The sequence below is a fragment of the Helicoverpa zea genome, chromosome 4, assembly GCF_022581195.2.
Source record: "Helicoverpa zea isolate HzStark_Cry1AcR chromosome 4, ilHelZeax1.1, whole genome shotgun sequence".
Taxonomy (NCBI): domain Eukaryota; kingdom Metazoa; phylum Arthropoda; class Insecta; order Lepidoptera; family Noctuidae; genus Helicoverpa; species Helicoverpa zea.
Window position 1 is genome coordinate 1,701,813 of NC_061455.1, and position 10,410 is coordinate 1,712,222.

Here is a 10,410-nt window from a genome sequence, read left to right on the forward strand (position 1 = left end):
CATCGAGGGTCGTTCGACGGCGGAGAATCTTAACACCGCGATTTAGAAAAGGGGATGATGCGTACAGCGCCATCTATTGAGTATATTGAAAGTTAAATGTTGGTTCTCAAGAATGTTCCAGAATGGTTTACAAATATTTAGAGTTAAAATAAAATAATGAACTAAATTTTGGGTAGACAATTATAAAAATACTTTAATAATTTCAATTTTTGCAGTAATTCAAGTTAAAACGCCCGAAAGAAAATAATATAGAAGTTGTTAAAAAACTACACTAACTTAAGTTGTTAAATAAAATAACGAAACACTTATAATCACAAATACTTCTTTATTCCTTTACTCAACATAACACGGATTCCGTCTCTTATAATTTGGCATTACTTGCCTGCTCATTTTTCTTCTTCACAATGTTCATTGACTTCAAAAAGCAATTCTTTATTTTTTAACAGCTTCTATTCTCACTTTAGATACCTATATCTAGTAATATTTCCTTGTTCACTGTTTGTAGTCATGTCTCGATCCACGCCCACCTACTTGTTCAAAGTGGACATTTCTACTTGCTTCAATATCCTCTGAATTATCTTCTCTTTTCAGATTTAGATTTTACTTAATGACCGTTTTCAGAGAAATAATAACATCACTATTATTGGCCACGACAAATCCAACATTAAATACTCTGGAACGTGCACAGCAAGCTTTCTCAATTTCTATTTGCAAGTTTATTTCATGTTTCTTGTAAGAAAACAGCTTCAGCAGGGTTTGGTCTAAGGCTGACATGAACGGGTCGTTTGGGAATGGCGATTCCACCGTAGGGTAAACTTTGATCCTCGTTTTTATCTCCTTCTTTAGACTGAATACTGTAGCTGGTTTGGTAAACTTGATTTCAACATGATATCTTGTAATTCCTTCATCGTCTTGTCTTGATTGAGCACTTTCTGGTGCGTCAGTACTTGAGTTATCATTGTCATCAAAGTTTTTATTCATCACCTTAATCTTGAGTAGCACGCATATTTTTTTATCTCCATATTTTTCATGTTTTTCAACGTCATGTTGTCCGATGCCTTTATGATGTTTATATAGGGGATAGTTAAAATCGAATTGATACCACGCTGCATTCTTTGTCTTTTCGAGTGTTAAACCGATCGTCTGATTCACTGTTTCGTCTTCCAAATGATATTTCACTAGCCCGTTTATTGGTTCGGTGGTAATTTTTTTTCTGTTTTTTGGTATTTTAATGAATATGTCAGTGGGTACTGCCATATCGTGTGATTACACGTCGACTACATAATATGATTGGATTCGCACTAAATTATCTGATAAATGTTGGATTGTTTTATCCATGTTGTTGTTGATAGATAATAGTTTATGACGCAAGGGATCTAACTATGCTGAAGTCAGAATTTCGATATAAGTCACCAGCTTTTGGTGGCTGACTTGGTCGATTCGTTATTTCAGTCTTAAGTTTGCTCTTTTTAAGTGGAGTGGATTACTGCATTATAGGCACAGTTTTTATCATCGATATGATGTAGCCTTCATTTTATGTTGAAGTGTATTGAAAACTCCCCTTTTCAAGAGCTTGATCAGGGTTCAATTAGTGGGGATTTTTTGTTTATCAGTAAGGACAAAAGTAAAAGAGTAATACACTCATCTAGTACTAGTATTAAATGTTAGAATTTAATATCAATTCCTACTTGACAATTTTAAAACCATAAATTCTATATTTACTGCAGATAATCTTTCGTTTAAAATTTAGATTCTACTAGCTGTTGCCCGCAACTTCGTCTGCGTGGGCAATATAGAATAGTCAAAATACTACTTATCCCGTAGGTGCATTCTTTCACGTGACAGTATAATTAGGATTAGCACTTAGCAGTCGCATAGATTCATTGATCAAGGTTGTGTTGTGGATGTGACCATTTATCTAAACAAAAGAAGTAAAGTTTGTGACGTTGTGAATATCTCTGGATCTAGTCAGCCAATTTGGAAAATTATTACGTATGGTGCGTAAGTAATTTTCACAGGAAACAGCTATAATCTATGTCTATATGCTTTGAGTCTGACAAAGCTGTCATTTGTACATTTTCTGCAGCTGCTGCGCCTAATCAGAAGCCAGAAAGTCTGTCAGTCTTACCATGGATATCGTCTTGTGTAGTTGACTGGATTGAAGATAGGTAGATAGGTAGTCGCTCCAAGCAAAATATTGGTACTCAAACAGATTCGGTGACTGGAAGCCAACACCAACATAGTTGGGGAATAGCTGGATGGATGATAAAATGAGTCATCATCATCAGCAGGCGCATAGGGTAGGATAGTTTCACTACTGGGGAGAAACACTTGTATGACGGGGATTTTCTGTGCACTTACTCACTATGATAAGGCTGACCCCACATTAGGCGTGCGTGATCCTCGGGCGTGTGAGTAGCGCGGGCGTCGCGAGCGCGCTGCGTGAACGTCGCGTTTTGCTGCCCTGCGGCCTGTGTGAAGAGTGCAAGCGACGCGCTCGCGGCGAGCACGCGGCGCTCGAGTTGCGTTCTTACCCCTTCGCCCGCTATCCCCGCCGCCCGCTAAACGCCTTAGCAGTTAAACGTCAAGGAGAGCGGCGCGTGCAAGCCGCGAGCGCGCTGCAAATGCCGCAGGGCAGCAAAACACGACGGTCACGCAACGCGCTCGCGACGCACGCGCGGCGCCCGCGCTACTCACACGCCCGAGGATCGCGCACGCCTAATGTGGTGGCCTAAGCCGGGACTCCACCGAAATGTTTACATTAGTTCACGAATAGGCAAAATGTACGTATCTGTGCGAGTCCACTTCATGTGTTCGTACTTGAAACCTGCAGTTTTGCCAAGATTTTCAAAATGTACGCTCGCAATTTGCCATTTCTTGGTGGAGCCAGCAAATCAAAAGAAACATAAGTGTTGTATACTGTGCGTCACTACCGCACACCGGGAAAATTTCGCTATTGCGGAGGACGTTTATATACCATATTTTGTGTCACACGTAAACAGGACGACAGTAAGTATCCACCGAAACACTGTCAAAGATCTGATGAACAAACAAATCAGACCTGACTTGGTCACCTGGGGCCAATCAGAGCTCTATGAAGCGATCATACGCTTTGGCTCCTACTGTTATTGTGGTTTCTGAAAATTTAATCACCTCATTCAACGATGAATGTAATTCTGATGGTACTATTAAGAACACTTGCTTAGCGCAGAAGCTGACGTTAGCAGGTCAAGTCTTTTGACTTCTCGAATAGGATACCATTGGTTTTTGTGCAATGCACACCTGCAATGCATTCTGGATTAGGATAGGATATAGGTGGATAGGATTTGCAACAGAGAACAATTCTGTCTTTGTGATTAAATGACATCAAACGTAGTTTTATATAAAAGGTGTTTTTTTAGACTGGGCTCGGGTCTTACTGAGACTGTTCGTAATCGTGAACAGTGTATTTGCGATCAGAAGTTGAAAATAAACTTGTCTCTGGTATGCGGCGTGTAATTTGTACGTTTTCAGACGCATAAAGCATTTTACGTGTGTATGGTATTAAATCGAGAAAGCTCCCATTTCTTATCTGCACTTTGTATCTGGGCTTGTTTTTAAAGCTACAGAATCCTACATTACCTACCTCACGCTTAGCAGCGCCTGCGAGAGATAGATCCTCATTTCTTCTAGGATTAATTTTACATATTTTGCATCAGAAAAAATAATTAAGGTCTACTTAATACTACTCACTCAAAGTAATTTGTTTTAAGGCATACATTATTATAGTGGAAGATAAGCTAAACTATGTTTATGAAAAAATCCTGATATGAACTCCATCTGTAACTTTAAATGATAAGTAATTGTTCCACTAAAGTCATCATTTTTGACATAATGTTCAAAAAATAATTTAGATGGCACCGTTTTAAATTTGGCCGAGAACTATTAATTTTCCTTTCATCAAGGTAATAATTATAGTTGGATTTTGATGTGGCACGGCAAACTGACAAACACAATTGAAATGTCTATCGAAAAATTACACTTCGTGTTAAAATATGGTGAATTACGGAAAATACACAACTCCATCTGTTGAAATAATAATCCTCTATAAAGAATGTATGGTAATATTGTCATTTACCACCTCGCTCCTTTGACAAATTGATGATGTATTTTATTTACCACAGATGGAGCTACTTTAACCTTGGCTAAATAAAATTTTCATTTTTTTTTTCTTCCGAAGTTACTTATAAAGGTGTGATTTTCTGTGTAAAGATTAATAATAGGCCGATCAACTAATATAAGTACAACATTCAAATGTACAGTTTTGACAAATACATTGCGTGTCGTAATATTTTACATCTTGAAGTCACAAAATTAATCATATCTTTTGATAGAGTGAATCGATTTCGATGAAACAAAAACTAAGTAATACCCCAAGTTACGTAGAATTTTTGTATATAAGCATTGTCTGCATTTAATTCGTAGATTTTACGTGAATCCCGAACAAACAAACAGATAAACAGACAAACAGACAAAAAATACAAAAATGATGGAAATGGGTTCTGTTAGTTATCCTTTAACATGCTGGCTATTTTTTTTGTCAATTTCTTCAATGTACAAAAATTACTTTTCTACAGATTTATTATATGTATAGATTATTTCCAGATAGTTTATCAAAGTACATGTTTTAAAATATAATTAATGTAATTAATTTCCTTATATTATTTTTGACGCATCCTTATCATAAGTATCTTCGATAACGATTAATTGTTGATATTATTGTTTTCAAAAATAGATACTGAACTTGAAAACGTACATTTATTGTGTAGGAACTTATACAGATTAAAATAATCTATACATATAATAAAATGATAGGAAAGTCAAAACTGTACATTGAATATTTTTTTAAAAGAATACTTGGGGGGTGATCTATTATCGATTCTGAACCCAAATATATAGTTTTTAGAATTTTTGTCTGTTTGTCTGTATGTCTGTTTGTCTGTATGTTTGGTCTCACTGAACTCGAAAAGTACTGCATAGATTTAAATCAAATTTTGCATGAATATTACCTGGGGGCCAGTTCAACATATAGGATATATATTATCACGCTATCACCTACGGGGGATGAGCAATGAACTATAATTTCTGTTAACGTTTCTGCAACAGCGGGCGCAATAATGACACATATTTGAATGTTGAACTTTGTAAGTTTATCGGCCTATTATCAATCTTTTCATAGAAAATAACGCTTTTATAAGTAACTTGAGCAAAAAACTGAATTTAAAGAAATGATATCCTAAAATTATAGATGAAGAAAATCATGCAGAAACAGATGTGCCATAAAACTGGTAGTAGGTAAAATATCAATCAAAATCAAAAGTCATTTATTCAAAGTAGGCTGAAAATCAGCACTTTTTGAACGTCAAATCTACAAAAGACAGCCCCCAAAACGCCCGCCCTTCACCACTTCCTATGTGTTTTTGCTGGGAAGAAGAAGTGGTGGAACAAACTCCCCAGCAAACAGACAATGAAAACAGACTTCACTTTGTCATGGTATGTTCTTACTTTCAAGAAAAAAATATATGACGACGTGTGTATTTCGCTACTATAAAAACACTACAAGAAATATCAGCGCATCGTCAGGGACATTTTTATAATTCTTTCACCATTAGAAAGTTACATTATCTGCGAGTAACATAGGGTATATTTTATCCCGGTGCGGGCAGTAGTTCCCATGGAAAGCGGCACCCACGTCATGAAGAAATTATGAACTTCCCCACATTCTTAAAAACTCTACATATGTTGTTCTGACATAATATAAGCTATACCTCTCATAAACATGAATATCCATTCATTTCATCCAATAACAAACATGCATCACACTGAAAGTGCATTGCGAGTCTAAGATTTTATTATTATAAAAAAAAACATTGTAATTAATATTCAAACATCCTTAAAAATAAGTTCCTGGTTTTAATACACTTTTTGAGTAATGAAGAATGTAGGCAAAATACGACCGAAACACATTGTGTCACTTCTAAAATTAACATCAATGGTTATAACTACCTGTCACAATACGTCAACAAGATGTCAACAGAAGACAAGAGTTCGTTCGTTCTGAAAACGTACAAATTACGCGTCGCAGGCCAGAGACATACTTGCTTTCAACTTCTGATCACAAATCATCGAGCTAAGAATTATATCACAAATACACCGTTCACAATTACGAACAGTCACAGTCACACGTTTATTATCATTGATATTATTCAGTTACAAAGACAGAATTACTATCAAACGTGTTTTCGCTAAATGTTCTATTAGTTTTTGCAAACATACATTCCCAACTCTGATCTCATGGAGGTGGCGCCCGGGTGTCACCACTATGCGGACTGTGCCACCTATCGCACCCGGCCCCGGTTTAAACCATGATCTGGAGCGAGAAGAAATGGGATGACAAAGAATGAGGCGGCGGAGCGACTGAAAATTCCCAACTCTCATCCCAGCCACTGCGGTAAGACACCACGAAAGCCGGATGTCGAGAGACGACTCCCGGCCACCGTAGGCGTGAGCGATTAGTTTTGAGTGGGTCATCGACCTTCCGGCTTCTGGGAGACCCGTTATTTCACGCGCCCCTCAAGGAGATTCAGCAAACCCCTGTGAGGCCCACTAGGGCCAATGCCTGACACTCCCTCACGCTGCTCAAACTGATGGCTGAGAATTACGTAACTTTCCAGGATGCCATGCAACGTGTTGCAAATGCCCAGGCCTTTGGGAGCTTGGTAATCCTTTTCTCCACCTTAACTTGAGTTTTGTGGTGCATGAACAAATTAGAATAGTAATGAATTAGGTCATCTTCATCACGTATTTACCAACTCTTAATGTTCATCATGCACACCCGCTTCTCTAACTTTATTGAAGGATCACTAACATTGTTTCAGTTAGTTTAACTACGCTACTATAGCCCGTTGTCAAACCTTTTAATATCAATTCTGTAGAAGTGTGAATATCGAATGTGTAATATATCGAATTTCAGTTTGTGCATTGCACAAAAACCAACGTTATGATTTTCGAGAAGTCAAAAGAGTCGGCCTGCTAAGAATTATATTCATCGTTGGTTAATTGAATACATTTTCAGAAACCACAGTAACAGTAGGAACCAAAGCGAATGATCGCTTCATAGAGCTCTGATTTTCTCGAGGCGATCAAGTCAGTTCTGGTCTGTTCGCTCATCAGATCTTTGAAAGCGGTTCGATGATAATATACCTACTGTTGTCCTGTTTACCTACGTGTGACACATAATATGGTATTTAAACGTCCTCCGCAAGAGAGCGAACGTTTGTGCTATTTATAAAGACGAAATTTTACCGTTGTGCAGTAGTGACGCGCAGTATACACAGCACTTATGTTTCTTCTGATCTGCTGGCTCTACCAAGAAATGACTAATTGCGAGCGTACATTTTGAAAATCTTGGAAGAACTGCAGGCTTCAAGTGCCAACACACGAATTGGACTTACTCTCTCGGACGTATACTTTGCGTGATCGTGAACTAATGCAAACATTTCGGTGGAATTCCAACATAACATAGTGAGTGAGTGCACAGAAAATCCCCGAAATACAAGTAGTGAAACTATGCGCTTGCCTGATGACTCAGTCATCATCCACCCAGCTATTCCTCAATTGTGTGGGTGTTGGCTTCCAGTCAAACCGAATCTTTTTGAGTACCAATGTTTACTTGGAGTGCCTATCTGATCTCTTCAACCCAGTGAACTAGACACCGCGTTATCCATGGTAAGTAAAACTGTTTGACAGACTTTCTGGCTCCTGATTTGTCGCAGCTGCTGCAGAAAATGTACAAATGACAACTTTGTCAGACCTTTGTTTTCTGTGAGAATTACGTAATAATTTTCCAAATCGGTTGACTAGATCCAGAGATTTCCACAACGTCACAAACTTTACTTCATTTGTTTAGATAAATAGTCACAAATCGTCGACACCACCTTGATTGATCAACCCGTGCTGCTGCTAAGTGGTAATCCTAATTATACTGTTATGTAAAAGAATACACCTACGCTACGGCATAAGTAGTATTTTGACAATTCCAAATTGCCCACGCAGACGAAGTCGCGGGCAACAGCTATCTATACATATAATAAAATGATAGGAAAGTCAAAACTGTACATTGAATATTTTTTTAAAAGAATACTTGGGGGGTGATCTATTATCGATTCTGAACCCAAATATATAGTTTTTAGAATTTTTGTCTGTTTGTCTGTATGTCTGTTTGTCTGTATGTTTGGTCTCACTGAACTCGAAAAGTACTGCATAGATTTAAATCAAATTTTGCATGAATATTACCTGGGGGCCAGTTCAACATATAGGATATATATTATCACGCTATCACCTACGGGGGATGAGCAATGAACTATAATTTCTGTTAACGTTTCTGCAACAGCGGGCGCAATAATGACACATATTTGAATGTTGAACTTTGTAAGTTTATCGGCCTATTATCAATCTTTTCATAGAAAATAACGCTTTTATAAGTAACTTGAGCAAAAAACTGAATTTAAAGAAATGATATCCTAAAATTATAGATGAAGAAAATCATGCAGAAACAGATGTGCCATAAAACTGGTAGTAGGTAAAATATCAATCAAAATCAAAAGTCATTTATTCAAAGTAGGCTGAAAATCAGCACTTTTTGAACGTCAAATCTACAAAAGACAGCCCCCAAAACGCCCGCCCTTCACCACTTCCTATGTGTTTTTGCTGGGAAGAAGAAGTGGTGGAACAAACTCCCCAGCAAACAGACAATGAAAACAGACTTCACTTTGTCATGGTATGTTCTTACTTTCAAGAAAAAAATATATGACGACGTGTGTATTTCGCTACTATAAAAACACTACAAGAAATATCAGCGCATCGTCAGGGACATTTTTATAATTCTTTCACCATTAGAAAGTTACATTATCTGCGAGTAACATAGGGTATATTTTATCCCGGTGCGGGCAGTAGTTCCCATGGAAAGCGGCACCCACGTCATGAAGAAATTATGAACTTCCCCACATTCTTAAAAACTCTACATATGTTGTTCTGACATAATATAAGCTATACCTCTCATAAACATGAATATCCATTCATTTCATCCAATAACAAACATGCATCACACTGAAAGTGCATTGCGAGTCTAAGATTTTATTATTATAAAAAAAAACATTGTAATTAATATTCAAACATCCTTAAAAATAAGTTCCTGGTTTTAATACACTTTTTGAGTAATGAAGAATGTAGGCAAAATACGACCGAAACACATTGTGTCACTTCTAAAATTAACATCAATGGTTATAACTACCTGTCACAATACGTCAACAAGATGTCAACAGAAGACAAGAGTTCGTTCGTTCTGAAAACGTACAAATTACGCGTCGCAGGCCAGAGACATACTTGCTTTCAACTTCTGATCACAAATCATCGAGCTAAGAATTATATCACAAATACACCGTTCACAATTACGAACAGTCACAGTCACACGTTTATTATCATTGATATTATTCAGTTACAAAGACAGAATTACTATCAAACGTGTTTTCGCTAAATGTTCTATTAGTTTTTGCAAACATACATTCCCAACTCTGATCTCATGGAGGTGGCGCCCGGGTGTCACCACTGTGCGGACTGTGCGACCTATCGCACCCGGCCCCGGTTTAAACCATGATCTGGAGCGAGAAGAAATGGGATGACAAAGAATGAGGCGGCGGAGCGACTGAAAATTCCCAACTCTCATCCCAGCCACTGCGGTAAGACACCACGAAAGCCGGATGTCGAGAGACGACTCCCGGCCACCGTAGGCGTGAGCGATTAGTTTTGAGTGGGTCATCGACCTTCCGGCTTCTGGGAGACCCGTTATTTCACGCGCCCCTCAAGGAGATTCAGCAAACCCCTGTGAGGCCCACTAGGGCCAATGCCTGACACTCCCTCACGCTGCTCAAACTGATGGCTGAGAATTACGTAACTTTCCAGGATGCCATGCAACGTGTTGCAAATGCCCAGGCCTTTGGGAGCTTGGTAATCCTTTTCTCCACCTTAACTTGAGTTTTGTGGTGCATGAACAAATTAGAATAGTAATGAATTAGGTCATCTTCATCACGTATTTACCAACTCTTAATGTTCATCATGCACACCCGCTTCTCTAACTTTATTGAAGGATCACTAACATTGTTTCAGTTAGTTTAACTACGCTACTATAGCCCGTTGTCAAACCTTTTAATATCAATTCTGTAGAAGTGTGAATATCGAATGTGTAATATATCGAATTTCAGTTTGTGCATTGCACAAAAACCAACGTTATGATTTTCGAGAAGTCAAAAGAGTCGGCCTGCTAAGAATTATATTCATCGTTGGTTAATTGAATACATTTTCAGAAACCACAGT